General features: G+C 40.3%; 1 protein-coding gene across 5 annotated transcripts in view; it reads right to left on the minus strand.

Moving 5' to 3' along the window:
• agrn (agrin) overlaps window positions 1-24,921 on the minus strand; it is a 248,091-nt gene that overhangs the window by 211,016 nt on the left and 12,154 nt on the right. The window lies entirely within an intron of this gene.

The following is a 24,921-nucleotide window of genomic DNA, read 5'->3' on the forward strand; positions in this document are numbered from 1 at the left end:
CCTTAACAAGGGGCTTTGTGCGATACCTGTTGAAACATCTCACAGATGGTTTAGGCAGATCTTCTGAGAAAAGCAGAAGCCTGTCAAAGCGTTCTCGCACGGGTCAAGGCCTCGGCCTAATTGATTTCCTGTGGAAACTATACGTGCAGGAATACACCATCAATCATGCCAGCCTTAGTTTACTTACAGACCAAGTGCCCTGGATTTGTTTTCCAGTAAAAATAACACCCTTAAAACAAGATATTTTACATTTATATATATTTAAAGATAATAAAAACATTTGTGCAGAATAAATCCTGAATTAAAAACATTTTTATCCAATTGTTTTTTAACTTGGGATCCTTGAGTCCCAGTGAGGACAAATCTGTATATAATTCATGAAAAGAAAAGTCAAAGCTTCCTGAATATGTCTTCCCAATTCCATTAGTTGTATTAAGGCAAATAACTTGCTTAAGGCAAGATCAATGGGAGGCAGTCTGCTAAAATAAATCAGTTTAATAATGCAGGGCTGGAGCCAGTTATGGCCTGAGCGAGCACACATTTCAGCACTAATTATTCACGGCAGAAAATGTTAAAGTACATCAGACGCTCCATAAATACCAGTCTTTAGCACTGGGAATGTTCTATCGTCTTTGAGTAATATAGTGGGTGAGAAAAGTAACAAACCCCTATTGTTTTGTGCTTATGAGTTTAAATTTATAATATGATTCATCCTATATAAGAGATGAGAGAAAGAGAGTGAGAGAAATTCCATGCGTTCTACAGTACTTTGGCATGTCATCCGCTCCGATTGTACTTGGAAGTAAAAAAGTTCTGCACTTCCCAAAACTTAAAGAGAATGAATGAGTCTACTCACACAAAAACACACTAGATGTTCTCTTTCAAGAAAAAAGTGAGGGAAATACCAGCGGGACAGAAGAGTACAAGGAGGCAAAGTAATGAGAAAGGATTTCATTGTTCTCAAGAAGTGACTGCAGAGTCAATCTGACACAGGTATTCAGCAAATAAGGACGGCATTGTACTAGCGGAAAAACTCAAACACCTGTTAGAGCCGACCAAGAACTGGGATTTCAAAACTGGACATGATGCCTTGATCCATTAGCGTTTTAATTTTACGACACAACAGGCCTAGTAATCATGTTTTATACACTACTCAAAGATTATTTACCATTCCAGAGAGATGTTTGTGTGAAACCAGAGAAGAGGAGGACGTGATAACCTACACTATCTCTAACCTACACTATTTCCATTCTTAGTTCTTGGAAACTCACATTCACATTGACCCATGTTGCATATAAGTGTTTGCATGGTTAACACGATTTATCCTACAATCCTATGGTAAGTGCCAGCTTCCTACACATCTGCTTAGTCCATAGTAAAGAAAATAAGAGGAGATCAGCACTCTCCCTTTCTCTCCGTTTTCTTTTTTCTTTTATGATAGTCAGACAGCACAACTATGAAAAGGTGTAAGGACTCCCAGCGGGGTCATTCGCATCACTTCCAGCCCCCACCCAACATTTGCCTGGCGTTTCCATTTCAAGTCCTTTTTAAGCTGGTCTCCTCCCAGGGCCGACCAGGAGATACAGTTGCATTCATCCATTGTGTGGCAGTGTGGTGTGTGCAGGCATGCTATTCTCTCTCTACAGCGAGTGACCGCTGTGATCTAATTACTGGCAAGAAGATGAAGTCGTCCCCCTTTTCCAGTCCTGATGGCTGAATTTGCTCTCAACAGCGAGGCGCAAAGGCCCTTGCCTTATCCCATCAAAGTTAACCAGCAACAGAGACGATCCCGACTGCATCAGGAAGGTACAATAACTTAGGGATGCACAGATATTTCAACTCTGTCTGGCAGCGCTAAGCCAAATTTACTTTTTATGTTCTGGCTCTAATAACTGGTAAATGGCAGATATTAAAATTCAATACCATTTTATCTAAATAAAATAATACAAATAAACACTAAAAACTAAAATCAATGACTTTAAATGCTATAAGTGATTATAGGCATCGCAAAATTATAATGTACAGGATTAAAAATGAATATATAAATATAATATAAATAATTAATTAAAAGAGTAATAATAATAATAACAACAATAAATCAATAATATATATGATTATATTATTGTAATAATATATTAATATATATATATATATATATATATATATTCGGTAGTGATTCATGTCATTACCAGTAATTATTTCAAATTTTCATTAAACTTTGAGTTTCTAGCTTATTCCAGCAGCTCTTGTAGCTTGTACAAGGAGAGGAAAGAGTCCGACACAGTAAGGAATGGTGTTGGGTCTGAAAACTGGTGGATATTCACAGAAAAGTTCCATGGCCGCCACAGCTTATAATAGCAGTCGTCGATCAGCTCATTGTTCAGCAGACAGCGTTGTAAATCTGGAGGGATGCAAGCTCTCAGAACCCACCGTTACCAGGGAAGACTAAGTTCATTTCCACGGAGACAGGGCTGTCATTTCTCTGAGATGCTTATCACATCCTGCCACAGAATACAATATCATTTGACAGCTGCTTCCATCAAAGACTAATGTAGTGTAACAGAAGCTAAAGGTACAATTACCTGGGTGCAGTTCTGAATTATGATATTGCCTCTGTGGGAGAGTGAGAGCCTTATATCATATAGATAAATTAGTCCTACTTTATGTCCTGATCCTATTTCGTGGCAAGACTACTGTGACATACTGCTGTCCCACCTGAATCTATCACACATCATCTCAAAGACACCCAAAATGCTAATCAGCATATTATCCTCAGACATCTCTCTCTCCCGCATATTGATAGCAGCTCCCTGGCACCCGCAAATTATATACAATATCCCAAAAATCGAGCGTGTGAGAAAGAAAGCCTGTTTCCACCAGGTATTTAGATGCGTTTTCGGTAAACCAATCACAAGTGGTCAACTAGTGTGTGTGTGTGTGTGTGTGTGCCATCTCCCTCCAAAAAGTGCCCAAAAAATACTGTTCAGTTGTATAGAAGCACCCCTAAATGTCACAAAGGGTGCGTGCAATGGTTTAAAAGCTCTATTCAGAAGTGGAAAGCACATGTTCTCTTTTAGAGACAGATCTAGCACAAAGTCTAACAGGAAAAGGTTGTCAGGATAGAGTTACAGAACGGAAGTTGCAACTTCATAGACCAAGACAAAGTTCAGCTCATTTCAACACCTTGCCCTACATTTAAAATTCTGGCTAATAGCTAATCCCATTAGCATAATGTGTGCTTGTGTTTGCTAATGAGGCCTTATTATTGCAGTGAGGTACCTTTTCTGTTCCCATAATCAAACAGCAATAAAAGGAAGGAAATCATAATTCCGCCCTGGCTGTATAAGCACAAAGCCAGGGGTTTGTTTTCAGTGTTTGGAAATGGAAGACAGAGAAGCATAATTCATGTTTAAGTACGTTTTTAAAGGAACAGTATACCCAAAAACGAAATGTCTTCTATTATTTTCATATACTACTGTATATGAACCACATTTGTCAAAAAGATTTATAAAAAAAAAAAAAAAAAAAAACAGAAAAAATCACTGTCTAACATTTTTGGTGTAAAGTTATATCCAACTTTGCTGTAATGACAACATAATACCTAAAACCCATTAAATAGAAAAGACAAACAGTTTTACTATACACTAATTTTTAGCAGTGTCAGTTTTATAAAAATTTATTTCTGCTTTAAATAACTTTTTTAAATAAAATTAATTTATCTCAATTTCTGCTGTCTTTAAAGAAAACGGGACAAGTTGCAGTTATCTTTTGTATTAATCATCGTAATGCCAGTGTCGAATGAGCTTACCTTGTAATGAACCCGGAAAATTGGGGCTGCAAAAGAGTGTACTGTGACAGTCATTCTTGAACTGGGAATATCCCCACCATTTAAAAGATTAAAGGGATAGTTCGGCCAAAAATGATATTTAACCCATGATTTACTCACCCTCAAGCCGTTCGAGATGCACATGTCAATCTTTTTTCAGACGAACACATTTTCAGTTATTTTAGAAAATGTCTTAGATCTTTCAGTGGTTATAGTGTGAAGCTATGGGCGTATGACGTAGGACGTAGGAAGCGTCGTGACGTAGAACGAACGTGATAGCGCAGCCAGAGAGCAGAGCAAAACAAAACTCTATGTTCGTTCTACGTCACGACGCTTCCTACGCTACGTCCTACGTCATACGCCAGCATCCATCTCCTTGAACGCGCGTCGACCGCTACCGGAAGCCAGTTATTTTCATTTATAAAGTTTTAAATATGTATATTTTTATGACAAAACCATACGGATTACCCTAAGAAGGCCTTCGTTTATCCCCCTCGAGCCGGATGGATTACTTTTGTGAAGGATGCATGCACATTTTGGGACTTGGAGGAGGTGGACCCCATAGCTTCACACTATAACCACTGAAAGATCTAAGACATTTTCTAAAATAACTGAAAATGTGTTCGTCTGAAAAAAGATTGACATTTGCATCTCGAACGGCTTGAGGGTGAGTAAATCATGGGTTAAATATCATTTTTGGCCGAACTATCCCTTTAAGGTTCATTAAAACCATAGTGGCCGTTGTAAAATAATTTGTGGGAATGAAGATGAGAGCAGCCCTACTTCTATACAGTCTATCTCAACACCCCATCAGTCCACCCCAGTCTAATGACATCACATCCTCCCAGAGCTCTCAGACAGAAGAGAAGGACAACACGCAAGGCTTCTCTCAAGTAAGAATGTGAAAAACAAAGTGGGAACAAAAGGAGAGGGGGGACAAATCTGTAACATTCAACATCCTGTCTTCTCTTATCTGGCCGGGGGCCACACTGTTTGAAGATATGCCCGAGTTCAGATATGAAGAGTCAAGAGACCCAGGAGAAAGACAGAGCTTTCTGTGAACACGAGCAAAGCATTTCCCCGGCTATTTATTATTCTGCAATATCTCCCTCCAGACTGAGCCACTGGAAAGCAGTTTCTTTGCAACTCCAGGCATCTGCCAGAGCTGCTGCAGGCGTTTTATTGTTTCCCAGCACCTTAACCTGCCTTTTAAAAAAATATTCCAGGTTTAGTACAAGTTAAGCTTAATCGACAGCATTTTTGGCATAATGTTATTTACCAAGAAAAAAAAAATACTCCCTCCTTTTCTTTAAAAAAAAAGTCTTACAGTGGTTACAGTGAGGCACTTGGGGCACAAAAGTGAATGGGGCCAATTAGTAAATATTAAAATACTGGTAGCATAGCCACAAGACTTAAACAGCATGCGTGATAACATGATTTTAGTCACCATAACAGCATACCTCCACAACAACGGAACGACTTTTAACAAAAAAGAGTTCATGTAAGTGCTTTTATAAAATTATAAACTTTGTTTCTGCTTTTAAATAATCCAAATGCCTCACCATAACTACCATTTATATGTTTTTAAAGAAAAGGTTATTTTTTAAATTTTTTGGTGGTAAATCAACATTAAGGTGTGGTCACATTAGCAAAATTTTGCCAAACTTTCACAGGCAAAAAAGGTTCTTTGTCTACCGTTAAATGTGTAGTGATGTATTAAGCACAGCTCACACAGCTCCAACTTGAAACTGTTGCAAAGTCTGTGAGCGAAGATGTTTTGCCCTCATGAATTTCCCGAACATGCAGATTCCTACTGAAATAGCTAGATTTTCTCTGTGAAAATTGACCAAACCAATGGTACGTCACAACTTATGCCACAAATTATGTCAGTTGAGCCCAACTTGTCTTTGTACTTGAAACATGGGTTATTCCTTTTCCCCTACCATAATCAGAAACTTTGATAATAGAAGTGGCCGATCTAGAGTAACAAGGTAAAATAATTGCCAACAAACCACATAATTCACTTCTAGACATGAAAAAGAAAGTGGAAGGATTGGTGATGTATGGCTGAAAATGAAAAACAGCTGTTATTTTTTTTACTATGGCCCACATAAGTTTATAATTGAATCTTCTTAAGGAAAAGCTAATGATGTGACAGGTGCACCAGGCTTTTTGCTTTTTGTCATTCGTTGGAAATGCAAAATCTCCTGACATGCCTTGTCAATTCAGACCATATGTGGGAGACGTCTGCTTTTCATTACTTCCAGTTAACCACCAGCCTGTTGCACACAGAACTTGGCCTTCTCCCAGCTCCGGCTGGATCTGGTGATTGACACCAGATGTAGAAATGGCCGGCTTTATTTTCCTTTCTCTGACCGCAAGGGGTGAGCTGAGGTCTCCCTCAGACCAGCTCCACGAAAGCTCTGCTTCCCGGATCGGTTGTGGATAAGAGCTGTCAAAAGTAGCATACTTGGCGACAGAGGTTAACATTGCCTAGCGGGGTATCTTGCATTGACATTTTCCAGGTTACCAGGCAACTGGTAGGAGGGGCGGCTCCCGCAGAATCCGCTAAGTACGTGTGCATGGGTTAGGTAGCTAATTTGGACTGCAATTAGTTCGCATTTCCTGCCACATGGAGGCTCAGTGGATTGTGGTGGGAAGAGAGCCCAGAAGCTGAGTTAACGGGTAGACATTTCATTAACAGCACAGTTTAAGAGATGACCTTGGGTGACCATAATGAGTAATGAATGGCAGTAGTGGGGAAATTAGTGAGTTATCATGGTCAATTGGAGTGGTCCAGCTCCTAATGCAAAAGGTAGACTGCCACAAGTCAAGGCTGCAGGTCTCAGTACTCATCTCGCATGTTTGGTTTATAGGTGCATGAAGTAATTTTTTTGCCATCTTAAGGAACCAAATTGACAGAGGCCATGACAATTGTACTGCCACCTATTGATGTGGATGCAAAAGCAATAGTTCCCTTTCGAGGGAACTCGAACTGCGTCGACTACGACACTTTGGGGAACGCCCTTAGCGTAACGCATCTGAAGTATGAATGAAACTAATCCAATCTTGATTGGTGCTGCATCATGACGTAACATGACGGCATACACGGAAGCTACAAAGGGACGCCGGCACACAACAGAGTTAGCTTTTTTTATCTTTCATCAAGCGCTCTGTGTCAAACTGTCTGTTTATTTGGTGTTGTTTGTCCCATAAGAATTGTCCCAAATAAAAGGTCTGCATTGCAATATAGAATCTGGCTCGGATCTCGCGTTTGCCGAGGCAGTGCGTAGTTTACAGGTCTACTCTGCAATAAACATTCTGTGGCTGGGATCTCGCGTTTGCCGAGGCAGCGTGTAGATTAAAGGTCTGCATTGCAATACAGAATCTATAGTGGCTCGGATCTCGCGTTTGCCGAGGCAGCGCATAGATTACGGGTCTACTCTGCAATAAAGATTATGTGTGGATGCGAGGCATGCATTCATTGAGAAATATCTCGACGCGCACAGCCGTGTGTTTTCGGGAGTTTCAGCCTCACGCCCGTTGACTTTTTCTCGAGAGATGAAAGCAAAATATATTGTGAATGACTCGAATCTCGCGTTTGCCAAGGCATCGCAGAGTCCTGCACGGGTTCGGGTACCCTCCAAATTTAATCTTTTAAATCTGGAGTTATCTGAAGAAAACAATATTGTGAAAGGCTTTGCTGCATGCATTTTCGTGTTGGATAGCCGCAAATGTGGAACTTCATCACTGAGGAAGCATGCAGATAACTGTGGTAACAAACCAAGCAGTTCTATCGAACAGTATTTTTCAAATTTAACACTGTTAAGTATGTGGTGTGCAGGGCGTGTTTGAACCCAAAATTGTCAGATGTAGGCTAGACGAAATTGCGTGGCAGATATAGTGTTTGGTAAAATGTTATAAGGCTACTCAGTTTTGTTCTTCATGTACCGGCCTTTTGACAGCTTCAGCTGAAGTTGTCCTTGTGTTAATGGTCGTGTAATAACTTCTGTATGACCTGGCAATAAACATTTTTGTAAGTGTGTCTATAATGTGATAGTCTAAACTGATTTTATTTCGGTTGCGGGTTCTATTTTTAGCGGGTCGGGTCGGGTCGGGTGCGGATTTTAATTAGTGCTGCTGTCGGAAAACGGGTCGGATGCGGCTTTAAGCACTGCGGGTACGGGCGGGTGCAGATTTACAAAATCGGACCCGTGCAGGACTCTGGCGCCGTTATTACGGGTCTGCAATAAAAGGTACACACGCAAACTGTGAAATAATACTGTTTTGGTGCAAGGCATTCACAGTGTTCATTGAGAAATATCTTGACGCATATATCCGTGCGCTGTCGGATATTTCAGCCTCGCACCTGTTGACTTTCTTCTGGTAAAGGAGGCCATAGAGCGTGTTCCTCCGCCGGACAGGGAGTCCGGGTTCTACAGCCGCTACTTCATAGTTCCCAAGAAGGATGGAGGGTTGCACCAATTTTAGATCTAAGGCATTTGAATCGGTCTCTGAGGAGATTCAGGTTCAAGATGCTCACTATTCCCATCATCGTGTTGGCACCAGCCCAGAGAACTACATTCCTGGGAGTGGTGTGGGACTCGGTCACGATGCAGGCACAATTGTCTCCTGCATGGATCGAGTCCATCCTGGCAACGGTGACCAGGATAAAGCTACGCCAAGCCATCACTGTAAAACATTTTCAGAGAGTGTTAGGGCTCATGGCAGCAGTGTCCAGCGTCATTCCATTCGGCCTGCTGCACATGAGGGCCCAGCAGTGGTGGTTGAAAACCAAGGGGTTTGGAAATGTGGAAAAAAAGCTTGGTTTCTGTCCCAAGGCCCCATGCTGGGAGCGTCATGTCGCCGGAAAGCCGTTTCGACAGACGCCTCCCTCACTGGCTGGGGCGCGGTCATGGATGGCAGGGCTCTGAGGAGCTTCCTCCCAGACCTAAGGGGTCACCACGCAGACAATGTGTCAGTGGTCTCCTACTTGATTCATCAATGGGGTTCTGAGATTGTGCCCTCTATCCAGATTGGTGCATCCGATCCTCCTGTGGTCCCAGGGGAAACTGTTATCTCTCAGAGCAATGCACGTCCCAGGGGACCAGAATCAGAGAGCAGACATCCTGTCAAGGCAGGGGCTGAGGCCCGGGGAATGGAGACTTCACACCGAGGAGGTGAAGACGATATGCGAGAGGTTCGGCCCTGTGGAAGTGGATTTGTTTGCCTCTCGAGGGACGTCCCACTGTCCACTGTGGTTTTCTCTCACCCATCCAGCCCCATTGGGTTTGGATGCCATGGTACAGACGTGGCCGAGGCTACGCCTGTACGCTTTTCCCCCGATCGCTCTGCTCCCGGTAGTTCTGGAGAGGGTCCGTCAAGACGGGATCAGCCTACTTCTAGTTGCCCTGTACTGGCTGGCCCGGGTATGGTTTTCAGACATAGCCCTCCTGGCAGGCCAGCCTTGGCAGATCCCTTTGACGAGGGACCTGCTCCCACAAGCCGGGGGCTCAATATTCAATCTCAACCAGACCTGTGTAAACTTTGGGCCTGGCCCCTGAGGGGGCTCAGTACGTAGAGGCTGGCCTGTCAGCTGGAGTGATTGAGACCATACTCAGTTCCAGAGCTCCTTCCACAAGGAGAATGTATGGCCTAAAGTGGAATGTGTTTCCACTTGGTGTAGAGAGCGTGAGGTGGGCCCAGTTAACCTGGTTGGCTTCAGTGCTGGAGCTCCACATTAGATGGCACGGTCTACAGTTCTGCAGGCTTTTCATCCTCCACCTCACATGACAGAGGATGAAGAAAGACTTAATTTGCTCTGCCCTGTCAGAGCTCTCAAGATTTATGTCAGAGGTCTTCTTCATGGCGGAAGTCAGACCAGTTGCTGGTGTGCTTTGGGTCGCCCAAGAAGGGGCTTCCCGCATCCAAACAGACCATCATTAACTGGGTCGTTTAGGCTATCTCTATTGCTTATCAGGTGCGCAGCTTGCCGTCACCTTTGGCCGTGAGGGCTCATTCAACCAGAGGCATGGCGTCCTCTAGAGCCCTCCTTTCAGGGGCCCCGATCCAAGAAGTGTATGATGCAGCAGGATGGGCCACCCCTCATACTTTTATCAGATTCTATAGCCTGGACATTCCTTCTACGCCAGGCACTCTAGTACTCTCGTCCTAAGTGTGCCTGTGCGCAGCTTCACACTGGGACAGGCAGGGCTCGTTGTGGCATAGTGGGTACTCGTTCCCCAAAGTGTCGTAGTCGACGCAGTTCGAGTTCCCTCGAAAGGGAACGTCTCGGCTTACGACTGTAACCCCTGTTCTCTGAAAAGGGAACGAGACACTGCGTCCCTCCGCCACGCTCCCCCTGCCTGGGAGCGACTTGCTTCATTGAAGAAGCTAACTCTGTTGTGTGCCGGCGTCTTTTCATAGCTTCCGTGTATGCCGTCACATGTTACGTCATGACGCAGCACCAATCAGGATTGGATTAGTTTCATTCTTCAGATGCGTTACGCTAAGGGCGTTCCCCAAAGTGCCGTAGTCGATGCAGTGTCTGGTTCCCTTCTCAGGGAACAGGGGTTACAGTCGTAACCCGAGACGTTCTCAGTTGTCATTGCCAATATTGAAATAATATTATCACATTTCCACCAAAAAAAATCTTATCATATGTACATATATTCATATACATATTCATATAGTATATATATATATATATATATCTTTGTCAGCCCTAAAATAATACAAATAAAATAAAATCTACAAAAATTAAAACCAACAATACATGAGGGGAAACTAAATTAAAAAAGAAAAATGAAAAGAAAAAAAATACATAAATAAAAAAGTCCAAAACTATAGTAACCCTGTTGAAGACTTAATTTTATGTGAGAATATATCAATACATCACACATTAGTCAATGTAATATTGATTTCTTTAGGTGTTAAACGTTTCAAGAGTGGGAGAAAATACTTACTGAACTTTTAACACCTTGCAAATGAGAGGCCTGCTGATAAGAGATCAGCTCTGAAAGGGCCACTTAGCATGGTTTATTTTACAGGCTCTCAGGGGAGCAGCCAGCTGAAGTCAGCAGGAGAAAGGAATCTGTGGCCTTCAGAACAAGCATATGGTCATTGTCTGTACTTGACAGACAGGGTGAACAAAACGCTTCAAATTAGGTAAATCGGCAGAGGGAGTTAACAGAGCCTTGAAATGTATTCACTTTCTTACCACAAACCACATTATTACAGAGAAAGCATGACACAGGAAAATTTTCACATCATAAATAAAATATCTCTGCGGAGTGATAGCTATGTGGTCATGTACTTCGTTCAGAGCAAAGAACTTAGTGAAGAACTTGCTCTAGTCATATAACAAACAAGGCATCTTATCTAAAGACTAGACTAGCTTGTGATTTTTATGACTTGATTACAATTTAAGTCCTATAGCTTGTTTAACACCTTACACACTGCATCAGATACCTGGGTGCTGTCGATATGTTGTACGCAATGTTATATTGTGACAGCATTGTCTTTTTGACATATGACAGCTCATTTTATTAATTCTCTCCCTCCCTTCCCTGCAAACAGCATGTCATGACTTTTTCACTCTGCATTTCCCTAATCAAAGTTCATCTGCATGCTTTTGAATGGAGACTAACCCAGCACATAAACACTGACTCACTGGCTCTTATCAGAGGAGTCTGATTTAAAAATTGTACTTGGCAAACAAAGCAGTCCTCATGAATCTGAAAGAAAAACTAAATTCCTTGAGATGCTGATTTGGGGCAATGAACTTTTGAAATATATATATAAAAAAAAAAAAGTGAATAGGCCTAAATAATTTCATTCATTTCATGCCTGCTTCTCCCAGTTTCCAACAAAAGACCATCTCGTTCTTCAAAAAAAATTAAAAAGCTGTTTCCTTGTAAACCAATGCAAAGGTGAAGAAGTAGTGATGCACCGAAATGAAAAATCTGGATGCACTTGGCTGAAAAACAAAACAGCTTTTTAATAATTATTTCTTATTTTAAATAAAAAAAATAATAAATATTTTTTTATTCCATAATTTAATGATACTGAATTAAAAAATACAAGCCAATAAAATAAAATAACCACACCTTTATTGAAAGTAACACACTAAAATTGGACAGAAAATATATTAATATTAAATATTAATATATTATTCTTTATTGCAACAGAATCAGATTTAACAGATTTATTTTTGGACCAATTATCCAAATAATGTATAGTCCTACAAAGCTATTATTATCAGAGCATGTGAGCAGAGCACTTAACGAGAGGGTAGCGTCATTTTACCAGCGTTGCCCTACCACACCATGTTACAGCACAGAAAAGGGATATTGCAAACAGAAACAAGTATGCTATGCTTTTCCGTACGAGTGAACCGTTCGCATGGACCATGAACAACTGAGCTCTCCACTTGCATAGAGCAGAATATTGAGCGAGCGTCACTCCACGCAGTGATAACGGCTAGAGCGAGAGTGAAACCTGAGCGCTGAACACTGTGGTGTGACATACTGTATTTTTTTGGCTCATATTTTCCGCTGTTTTTCTCTTTCAGCCAAAAGCCGAAAATGCCATTTTCAGCCTATAATTTTTGCCGGCTATGAAAAAGTAAATTAATAAAAAATAAAAAAATAAAAAATATATATAGAAAAAGAAAGCATTTATGAATGCACTGGGAAGCAGTTCTAGCACAATATTTCCTCTGAAATACCAATTAGCTATGATTTGCAAAAGCACACTGAGCACCAAACTATCGTTAAAGTTTTGTCAGCAAGTCCCCTCATTAAACACAGTGTTGCTTTTATCCACAGAATAAAAAAAGCACTTCTGTTAAACAACGCAATACTACTCCACATTTACAAATGGCTGGTTCAGTGGCTCAAGCTACAACAAATTATCTGTAAACAATGAAGGAATTTTATAATGGTAGAAAGTCCTCCATGGCAGCACATTGTTTGAGCTCGATGCTTTTTTTTTTTTTGCTGTCTTTTTTCTGTTTGTCTCTCCGCCACACACCCAACAAACCATTCACTGAACTGTGGGGCAAGAGATTGCCTTTGTATACGACCCGTCAGCTTTAACAGAGAGAAAAAAGAAAGCAAGGAGGAATAAGAGTACATAAGCACAACAACTCTGAGTTTGGACATATTCCATTAAAAAAAATCCCTCCTTCCTGGTCTATCTCCCCTCTATACTGTATATTCTTTTGAAACACCTGTGTCCACACCACCGCATTTTGAAAAGCCTTTTGTGATGCAGGTAGCAATTAATGTAGTCCATGCATGACTCCTTTCTGCAATCTTTGTTTGAACTCATGACTGAAAGAAGAAAAGATCCAGACCCATTAGTGGAGGACAGGCTTAAAGCCAACAAGAATGAAAGGCAAAAATAAGCCCCGTCACCGTCTTTTTGTGGTTCCACTCCTCTCGGCTCCCAGACTTCTACCTTCAGAGTTCCCTGAAAGGCTAAGAGAAAAACTGTACAAACACAGTTATGTTTGAACTTCTGTGGTAAAGAAGGTGAGTGAAATCTCTTGTTTTTGAACACCTGCTCTTTCAGAACATCCACCAAACGTCCATCAAGCATGGAGCACTGAATGGAGAAGAATGCTAAAAATGTCTAAAAGAGCCTTACGAAACAGATTTAACTTTCATTTGACTGTCTACAGAACCAAACCCCCCATGATCATGAAATAAAATGCAAATATCAACTAATACAAGGAGAGAAGATACTATAGTGTTTCCTTCAGCTGACGGTTACTCCAGAGTGACATTTATACCAGGGTGGAGCTTGTGTGTTCAAAGATGAATCCAAGAGGAGGTTAAAAGGTGAATCCAGAGGTCATGCTGGGGTTGTTAAAGGAACCAGAAAGAGAAAAGGATTCCCGTAGACGTTCACAAACACAAGCACACCTGCAGACTGCTGTGATTTATGCAGGGTGGGGCTACAGGACAAGGTCTCGCTCCAGGACAACTGCAGAGGTGAAGAAACAGTTGACCAATCAGATTCAAATATACACATCTATACATAGGTAGGGGTAAGAGAAAACCTGTGAGTCCTGCATGAATTGTCTGTATTAAATGTTAATTCACATTCAATTAGTTATGCAGGTCTTGAAACATTCATATTTACATATACATTTCACATTTAAATGTACACAAACTAATCATCTCTTTATGATAAGGTGAAGTATGTATTTTCTCTGCCACTATCATCAGGTATTGCAAAATAATTCATATTTGGGACTGGTTGGACTAATTTCATGCCATTGGTCAGGATAAAGTATCTCTGCATGCATAGTACAGAAGTACAAGAGACATTTTTAAAACAAAATAAATTACTTCACATTTTAGCATTGCATGTTTGTTCATGCCAATTAACTTTTAAACTCTATTAAGTGTTCTTCTAATCCCTCAGTGACTGCAGGCTATCAAGTCTGCAAAACAGTCCCAAACCACTGAACTCCCTTCAGTTTGTCCTACAACTGAAATTCGTTTTTTTTGTTTAATAAATAAATTATATTGGGCTAATTTTGATTGTTTATAATCATAGGTTTGTAACTATTCTCTCATGCTTAAGCACAATATGTTAGTAGAAATCAATAAAGTGTTTCTTTATACATGGGAGATGTTCTCTTTGTTAAAGTCTTATGATTCATAGAAATCAACAAGAGCACCACAAAAGACACCTGCAGATCCATAGCTGTTAGTTCTTCATGACCTTCTGAAGTTTAATCTGCCTTACTTTTGGGATTTTAGTTAGACAGCCACTCCTAGATGAAGCAATGAAATGGTTTTGCATTCGCTCCAATTTATCTGCATGGAAAAGTCTTTAGAAATGATTTTAACAGTTTTTCCAGTCTCGAAAGCTCTTTGTGTTTAATCCTCAGAAACCTCTGTGATCTAGGTGTGATTTCTCCCAGTATGAGCTTATTATCTTCCAGGGATGTGCAAAGCTACATATATTCAAAATAGTCTCGTTAGTAGGTTGTCTGTCTTCAAATCAGATGTTTTTTCAGGGGCGTAAAAAAAAAAAAAGAACTTTGAAATAATGCATGGGGGTGGGATGGGATTTTAAAAGTGTGACTACTTCTAACTGCACATGACATGCAAAAAAAAAAAAAAAAAAGAAGAAAAAAAAAGGTTCGACATATATTTTCACATTTTTAATGCATGGTCGACAGATAATTCTCTCACCACTGTATCAAGTACTTGGCTGCTCACCCTACATTTCATAACCATCAGCGTGTGTACAATAAATCGCTACAAGAACGTCCAGTTTTTTTGTAATCTGCGACAAAGCTTTCTGCCCACATGCCTCCGGTAACGTGTAGGCGTGTGAGTCAGGGCACAATCTATTCACATTGATGCCCACCTAAAGGAATTTTATTATCCCTTTCTCTGGGGTTCTGCCAGGGTTCTGCAAGCACCATTTTGCAGGAGTAGTGTTTCTTTTGTCCCACAGATGTCAGAGTAATCAGATTACTGCAAACCGATAAGGGCACTCATCTCCGAGTCACTGTTATGGCAGCCTTTGAGCTGCCTGTCTGAAAGCAAGCTTTTCACCGGGGAGGATCGGACAGTAAAAAGGCTGAGCGGTTTCAGGCCCATCTGTCAAACTCTGACAGAGTATGGATGTAGGCTTTAAATAGTCTGCTTCCAGGGCATATGTCGGGAGGAAAAGGATGATGCTTCCCTCCGTGTATATATCTGCAGCTTAAAAGGAACTGAGCACTTAGATGAGGCTCTTTGAAGAAGTGTAGATAAATACACAAGGGGTCTCAAGCACACTTCCTGACTCGTTCACTTCCTTTCGCCTGTCCTCTACCTCACTCATTCAGGACTCATTCGAGCTCATTTCAGGACTGCGAAGTACTCCACCAGTCTGATTTAAAGTAAAGCATGAAAAGGAAGTTGTGTCTTTTCTTCCCTATTGTGACATACAGTATATGAGTGAAACTGCTTAGCAAACAAGAAAAAATATGGGGCGGGGCTTGACTGGGAATTGATTGGATCATTGTTGTTTGCTATTGCTGCGATCTCATGTGAGTGACAGGTTGTCCTGCCCTTGCGCCAGGAAACAGAGAAGTGGGAGGGGAAGTTATTTTGATTAAAGATTACAAGGGAACATACATTTAAAAAAATAATGATGTGCAAGAATGAATAATTTATAATAAATACTGCAATATTCCATAAAAAATTTGAGTTGTCCATTTTGATGTCATGGTGACTTTAAAAGAATTAACATGTAAAATTAAGTATCTGACTTAAAATCCACGCGAACCAAAAGCTGCAACCGACTTTACTTCAAGTGTTGTGACGTATTGCCAAGGAATATTGAATAAAGCGCCCTCTATTCAATTTTAGTTTTATTTTAGCGCACTTCCTCTCCATCTCTTAAGGGGTGGTCACATTGCACTTTTCGTTCCATTGACTTCCATTCATACGCATGCGAATGCATCAGACCGGAAACGCAAGCTCATGTGAAAAGTTTCGCATTTCGTTGCGTTCCAAAGTTCAAGTTTGGTGAACTCTGAACTGCGAATTCGCATCACGTGAGGATGTGGACCAGTAGAAGATCGATACGTCATGGCGTGACCTCTTAGCTGAATGAAAAGAACAATATTTTTGTAGTGAAGTCGAGTAGATAGTTTTTACATTTTGAGTGTATTATTATTTTTATATGTTGAATTCATGTAAATAAAATACGCTGCAGAGCGTGATGTCATATCATGACCATTGCAGCGTCCGAATAAATTTCACAAGCTCAAAGTCTAGTGTGACCGTGGCTTTACTCGTAGCAGACTGACGGTTGGAGGGGCGTGGTTAAGGATATTCAACCCAAGCCATCAATCTTACATCATTAGAGAGAGAACGCCATTCCAGAGCAGAACTTTTCAGATTTTGATTAAAGATTACCGCAACAAAAAAAACTATTTCTGTGTATTAACTTGCACGGGTTAATCGTTTACCACAAGACTAGTAATGTGCACTAACAAAGAAAATAGTGTCCATTTTGCTATGAGATCAGTGGGCTGGAAATTAGCCTTGTCATGAAAGATACACCTAATGGGCTGATTTTCGACCAATGGAAGAATAAGACTGCTGGCAAATACCTGAAAAAGGACTTGTTTGGCATCTTCTGCCCCCTTCTCTCAGCAGCTTAAGGGGGAGGGGCAAATGTCACTTAATTTAGGGGCTTTTGTAACCATCACCCCTGGGGGCCCCCGTGAGAAAATACAGCCGGAGGTGCAACAATTGTCAATAGAAGGTTTGACTGTTTACACAGTTTAAAGTGACTTTTGTAGAAGTGGGATTGTCCCCATCCATACCAAACTTGATGCAAGACCAAATCCTTCTCTAATAACTGTAGGTGACTAAATACAGATCAAAGAGCTTTTGTAGTTTTCATACTTTCCATTAGGAAAACAGTAGTTCTGTCCCTAAACATTTTGCTGTAAGAACCCAGTATCAATAAATTAAAATATTTTATAAAAACAAAGCACTTCCTGGATGATCTTTGATATGTTTCCCAAACAATTCCTGTTGGAATCTCTCAAATGGGAGTCAAACAAACACAAACAGAGGTAACAGAGAGGCATGTTAATGGAATTCCCATGCAGGACAAAGCCAAATAAAGGGCCAGCAATGACAGGCACTGAGCTTCCGTACCCACTAAACAATGTTTGGCCCACATCAAAGTTCCAGCAGTAAGAGTATGCAAGCATTTACAGCCTCAGACTTCATCAGCCACAGCTCATATGAATGGAGAACAGGTGGAGAGATGTGACGCTGACCACAGAATCAGAATGGGTTTTACTGTTTAATTTAACACTTATTCCTACCACATGAGCAAGGAATTTCACTGATACAAAATAAGTAAAATGAGCATCTAAAATTAATAATATAAAATAATAAATAAATAAAAATAAATGAAATGAGTACCTTGAAACCTGAAATGCCTTGTTATTAAACAAGCTAAATAATTTATTAATAGAATAAATAGAATTAAATAAAACTGTAAAAACAATTAATTCAAATAAAAGTCAAACCAAATATCTATTTTGAATCAAACTGCCAAATAACAATCTCATAATCAAAAATGTATGTTCTCAAAAGGAAAAATACCTACAAAATAAATAACTCATCTAAGATTTACTCCTTCCATATTTTCCTTTCCTAGCCAAGTATCCAAGGTATCCAAAGCAATGTAAAGAAACCTTATAGACAGGATCAAGCCTGGTTAGGAGGTTTAGGAGCAATAACCTCACAGACTAAGGAGGAAATCTCTGTGAATAATCAGCAGACATGTGGCCTTGTCTCTTTGACCTGATTCATTATTTTTTCCAGATTAACCCACGGTCCCTCCCGGAAAACCATGTTCCGGCTTCAGAACCTTGGAGCCGTGTCCAGCTGACCCCATTACAGAGCCAGGCAATAAGGCAATAAGAGCGCTCAGTAAAATGTGGGTAAAATGCAGGAGCAAACAGCTAAATGTCACTTTGGCCTATCTAGCTTCCCAAACCTGGTAATACTGGAAAAGACTATATCTTATCTATCTTTTCCTATATTTCTCGTACCCACTCCCAGTTTTTTCTTTCTCTCTCCCAGCTTCACAAGCTCACATCACACTTTGATGAACAGGCTTCAATAATAGTCTAATTCTTCCGCAGCACCACAGGTCGTCCTCTTAATCCTGTCACATAGCCCTCCTCCTTAAGCGAACTTGGGGTTTCTGCACTAGGGAGCCAAAGCTAATCCCCTCAGCCCACTCTTCCTGCCATCACTGCAGAACACGGACAACACTACCACCCCTTTACCGAGGGGCCCGGGGGAGCAAAGCATGGCCTTTATCTTGCTGTCAACTCTACGGCCCGTTGGGAACCCCTACGTGGCTGCTTAAAAACAGAGTATTCCCATTTCCTTTTACTGTTGCTAGAAAACCAGGTAAAGGCATCTCAGACCACCACTGATGAGCAAAAGTGGAAAATCAAGTTGCACCCAGTAAAGCACAACAATGCAGTAAATGTCACAGGACAAAAAAGAGGCAGAAAATCAAACTCCTAAATGTCCTCCTCTTTGAGCTCAGGGGAAACTTGTTGTTGCAATGTTTCAATTCCTGTATTTCACTTAAAGACGACATTATAATTTCCAGGCGCTAAAGAGGCTCTTATTCATCATCTTATCATATTTCACTTCTCACTCTTATTAAACAAAGGCAGAGTTAAATCTTCATAGATGAATAAAGGTCACAGTCAGGTAAAAATAAGGTCACTTTTTAATGGTGGCTGTGGGGTTTTTATAAGGGCAGCATTTGATTTGAAAGTTAAATTTGACGTCATTCTCTCATGGGCTGACAGTCTAGCTAAAGCAGGCGAAACCAAAACACAACATGTATGAATGACTGCATGTAATCCAGCAAGTGTAAACTTTGAGCAGGGGGGAATGCAGGCGATGGATTGAAGTGGATAAATTGTGCATTAACCTGCTGGATATAAAATAGGAACGGATATGAGAATATAATATAATAATTCTAATGTATAATTCAAAATATAATGTATAATAATGCAATAATAATTTATATTAATTTAATCATTTTAAATAAATAATTATACATTTTAAAATAACTACATTTATTTAAATTTAAATTGCTGGATATAATGGCTGGATATAAATAAAAAAAAATTAAATCTATTAATGTGTTTGATTATATTTAAATAAAAATAAAAAATGAAAATAATGAAAAAATATAATAATAATAATAATTTCTATCTATCTATCTATCTATCTATCTATCTATCTATCTATCTATCTATCTATCTATCTATCTATCTATCTATCTATCTATCTATCTATATATATATATATATATATATAATTATAATTAAAATAATTATTTTTGCTAAAGAAAATTGTAATTCAATTATTCTAGATTGATTTGCAGATTTAATGTGTTAGAATGCATGGAGAGAGGCACACACACACACACACACACACACACACAATCAACTCTGCTCCGCAGCACTCGCATGCTCAGAGGACGCATGGAAGTGGGCTCAGCCGCCACCCCATTTAGCAAGGTCATTTTTCATTTGAATAACGTTGTGGTTGGGAACAGATGGGGTGTGCCACGTCAGGCCGGCGCTGAATAGAGGGATGAAGTGACAGAGGGGGCGAACGTGGAGGAGCTGATTATGTGCAGGGGGCGTTGAGAGAAGGCTGCTGCTCGCGAGCAGATATGAAGTCTGGGCTCCATTCACAGCACTCTACTGTAGACAGACGGCTGCTGCGGGCAGGGTCAATTATTCTTTTCTCTAAAGGGACAGCGATCCTCGGAAAGAGATCACAGCTTAAGAGAGAGAGAGGGGATGGGGAGGGGTGAGGGGATCGGAGGGAGAAATCACTTGAGCATGCTCCATTGTCTCCATGTAAATACACCCTGATCAAGATTCCACTAGCACTCTGCCAGCTAGTTCAATCTGCAACTAGCACAATCAAGGAAAAACACAAAAAACAAGGAGTTTGAGGGGGAGTCGAGAGAGGAAAACGGGGCTCTGAAGGAAAAACACAAAGAAGTGAATAACACGTTTCTTTCATTTAAAATCCATCCTAAAAGAAACATTTGATGAACATTACACCACATGCATCTTCTCTCACTCGCATCTCTAAAATATAAATTGTCTCTGAAATATATCAGTATATGTCTGTGGTATGAATCAAACAATCTTGAAAAGGTCACCATTAATGAAACATGTGCAGAATAACGTAAGATGGCACACTGCAGCATAATTCCCAAATTTCGGAGAGCTAGTTTCTGGGAACTAATTGTACTTTTTTACCGTTTCTCTGCCAGTTCCTCACACCCCTCCCCCATGAGGTCAGCCTGTGGTCCCTCAGCCTGGTCATCCATCTCACATTGAGACCATGAACCTAGCACATTCCTTCTGCCACGCCAAGAACAAAAAGCCGAAGAGGGAATGAGGGACAGGGGGAAAAAGAGAGAAAACCGAAAGCACAATACTAAAGGTAGGACCGGCCCAAACACCCGAGCAACTGCAAAAAGCAACATGCATAAAATAAATAAATAAATCTGAAGCAAAGAAACTGTATTCATTTGTCCACTAAATGACCCTTTTGTTAAACTGAGCTGTCCTGACAGAAAAACACGTAGTCAGACCAGGGCAAGAACTAACTTCCCCTCTCTCTCAGGTGGGCTGCTACTGCTACTTAGGGAAATGAGCATTAAAGAATGGAAGCATGCCCGCACTTGTCCTGGATCTGACCTGTACTCCAACCACAGGTAAAAACTCTCAGAAAACACTTCAGCGTCCTTAAAACACGCACACAAAAACGCTGATGTAACAGATAGCATTGGTCTGGACCAGTCTCTATCCACCTCACCTAAAGCCTAGAGGGGAAGTAGCGGAATTCCAAAGAAATTCCAATTGGACTTCCACTCGCAAACTTAACGGTTTGTTTCATAAATTTGACTCACATAAATCTATAAATGCTTTCATAACAGCTTTGTGTAAGATGATAAATATTTGAAAATGCAATATACGAAAGCATCCTGTCATATTTTAACACACTCAAAAAATTCCTTATTGTCAAATGGCACATTCAAAAATGTCACCCCTTGAAGTTAATGACGCAAACCTTTTAACATTGTGAGTCAGCTAATGATTCTCTTTCTCAGACTCTTACTCATCTCACTTCTCTCTCTAAGCTCATTCCAACTGGATTCATCTCTCTCTACTATTAAATTCTGACTCATGCATTTGCTTCATAAAAAAAATGTCAGAATTGTTCCTTAAAACCATTATGCTTAAAGCACCCCAGAGAAACCAGAAAAAAAGGATGGTGCTTCATTCTGGAAATAAGATAGAGACATTACATATACTACACTGAAATCAGGCTTTAGAACTAATAGTTCAAACAAACATTCATTGATGCTATTCCCAACCTGTATTACTTTTATTCTTCTGTTTTTTATCATACAGTGAAAAGTCAGTGGGGTCCAAAACCACATTACACCTTGATCATTGCAAAACTACGAAGACATCTTCCTTTTTTAAGAATGACTTAAGTGCCGTTCTTTGCTCTTTTCTCAAAGAAAAACTTAACTCCAAGTCCTCCAGAGCCGATTCGAAAGACTGTTCTCCAGCAGCCGTCATTCTTTGTTTTCAAGTAGCAGGAAACCGTCGCAACTCTGTCGTCATTATGTTAAGCCCGCCTACTCTATACACGACGTGATTGGCCTGACCCAATTTAGGTTTTTGCAGCTAGAAGGTCTATGGAGAGTTGCTAGACTACCCTGGAAGCTGCCGCTAGGGTGCGTCTAGATTTCTAGGCTAGGTCCAGGAACCTCTACAGATTGACTTCTACCAGTGTGTTTTTGGAGAACTATTCCCTCGGGGTACTGATGACAAATGACACTTCACTTTCACGTTCCAGATGTAGTTCAAACCGATAAGCTTTTAATCTGATTGAATCTGATGTGAAGACACTGATTTCAGGGAAGACAATCTGAGTCATTGTTCTATGCTGTTAACGTCTGGGCTTAAAATAATAAATAAATGTGCCAGTGCTTGTGTGTGAGCCATCTCTGTCTGTGTGTGGTTACTGTGTACATACAAACACAGAGAGTGCGGGGCCTCCCAGTTCTCTCTCAAGGGAAAAGACTGAGAGCGAGCAAGAGATAAAGGAATATCCCACCTGTAGAAACAACTTCCTTCCAGCTGGCCAGATGGTGTGTGTGAGAGAGAGAGAGAGACAGGGAAAGAAAACACTAGTGGAGAGCAGAGCATAGGTCTCTGGCTGCTCTCACCATGACTTCATCCCAGCATGCATAACATGAGCTGAAAAACCACAGCAGAAGAGCTGGCCCTGTTCCCTCGCGCCAGTTTCTCTGTCCCCTTACCCCCACCCCCCCACCCCCCACCCCCCTCTTCCTCCTCTTCCTCCTCCTCCTCCTCCTCCTTCCCTCCTTTATCCTTTATCCTCATTGCCATATCACATGTAAAATGGTCCGATACAGCTTGAAGACGAGAATGCACAATATGCATTGCTGAGAAATTGCATCTTTTCAAGGGGATAATTGACTAATTGGTCTTTAGAAAAGCCAAATAATTTAGACTTTTATCAGGATAACTTGACCCGATCAGGTGCATTACTTAACAGCCATACAAAGCACAACGTTTCTTGAGACATCTGCACTTAATTTTAAACTAAACATTGTGAGTCATAATGCAACAGCCAAATATGCATGTCTGAATATTAATGAAAGCAAATCAATTTATACATAAAAATAAAATAAATTTAAAGAAAGAAAGTTGACCATGCAAACAGCTAAAGAACAGCACGCTGTTAACATGTTAAAGCGCCACAAACAAAATATTTAAAATGTTAATATAAAGTTCCGTATTAATTACAAGGTATTGCTACTGACTTATAAAGCCCTAAACGGCTTAGCTCCAGTCTATTTAACGGATCTTCTATCGCCCTATAATCCATCGCGCTCTTTAAGATCACTAAATTCAAGGCTTTTGGTCATACCTAGGATTTCTAGATCCACCAAAGGAGGGAGAGCATTTTCGCATTTGGCTCCAAAACTCTGGAATAGTCTTCCTGATACTGTTCGTTGCTCAGACTCGCTCTCCCAGTTTAAAACTAGATTAAAGTCGCATCTCTTCAGCCAGGCATTCATATAATATTTTTAATCTTACAGTTCAAATTACAATCCGGCCTCTAGTTAATAAACGCCAGAGGAGAACTGGCCCTCGACTGAGCCTGGGTTCTCCCAAGGTTTTTTTTTTTCTCCATTGGGTCACCTGATGGAGTTTTAGGACACTATTAGGTCACTTGATGGAGTTTTTCGGTTCCTTGCCACTGTTGCCTTTGGCTTGCTCAGTTGGGGATATTCTGGGGATATCTAATTTGATTTTATCAATAAATTCCACTAGAAACAAACCTTGTTGTATTATTTTAATTTAATACTGTGAAGCTGCTTTGATACAATCTGTATTGTGAAAAGCGCTATACAAATATACTTGACTTGACTTGACTTGACTTAATAAATAATAATAAATACAATATAAATAAATAAAAATAAACTAGATAAGTAAATGAATTAATAAGTAAAAACATGTAAATTACTAAATAAGTAAAAAAATAAGTAAATAAACAAATCAAATGTATTTTTGGTTAATTCATACTTGCATTTTTTTTATACATATATATATATATATATATAAAATATATATATATTATATAACACATTTCCTCAGTTCCTTTTCCTCTGTGTGTGATTGACACTTTCCAACAACCCTCTATTTATAATTGCCAAGCTGCAAACTATGAACAAGGGAGTTACAAGCCCAGAAACAATAAGCAAATTATTTACTTCAAAAGCCAAAACTTCTTTACAAGACCCGTCTTACTTTAAGCATGCAGCATTCCAGCATGCTCGGCTCTGTAATGACAGAGTAGTAATGAGGCCCTTTCCTTCCACATGGCCACTGGTTTACAGACACCAACAGCTCTGCACAGCAGGCTGCCATTCTCATGGGCATGTGTGTGAGAAAGCGAGAGGGAAAGCCAGAAGGACAGTGAGGCAGAGAGAGATCTGAACGTGAACGTCCCTAAAACTATGTGTCAAAGTCTTAAATGTCTGCTAGCAGCTATATGTGTGTGCGTAACCGAGATGTCCAGTGTCAGATATCTCTGTTTGCTTCTGAAAGCCAGCACTTCCTTGCCATTGTTAGCTAAAACAACAGGATTACCAGCCGACTTCATTTGAGCCAGACAGATATCTTGACTTAAGAGGCCTTCAGCAAAGCAGACAACCAGACCCGCTGTAACAGGGAAGCACATTGCTTGAAACAAAGAAATCTGGAGCCTAAATATTCCAATATAGCCAGTTGAGATGGCAAAATTTATGTTAAAAATACACAGCAGTCAATCATGAATGAAAGTGTCCAAGATGAAGAAAAGTAAAAAATACTTTAAGGAGTTTAGCACATGTGTAAAGTTCATACAAATTTCTGTTTTTAAATGAAGAAGTCTATTATTCTCACCAAG

Source organism: Rutilus rutilus, assembly GCF_951802725.1.
Source record: "Rutilus rutilus genome assembly, chromosome: 13".
Lineage (NCBI taxonomy): Eukaryota > Metazoa > Chordata > Actinopteri > Cypriniformes > Leuciscidae > Rutilus > Rutilus rutilus.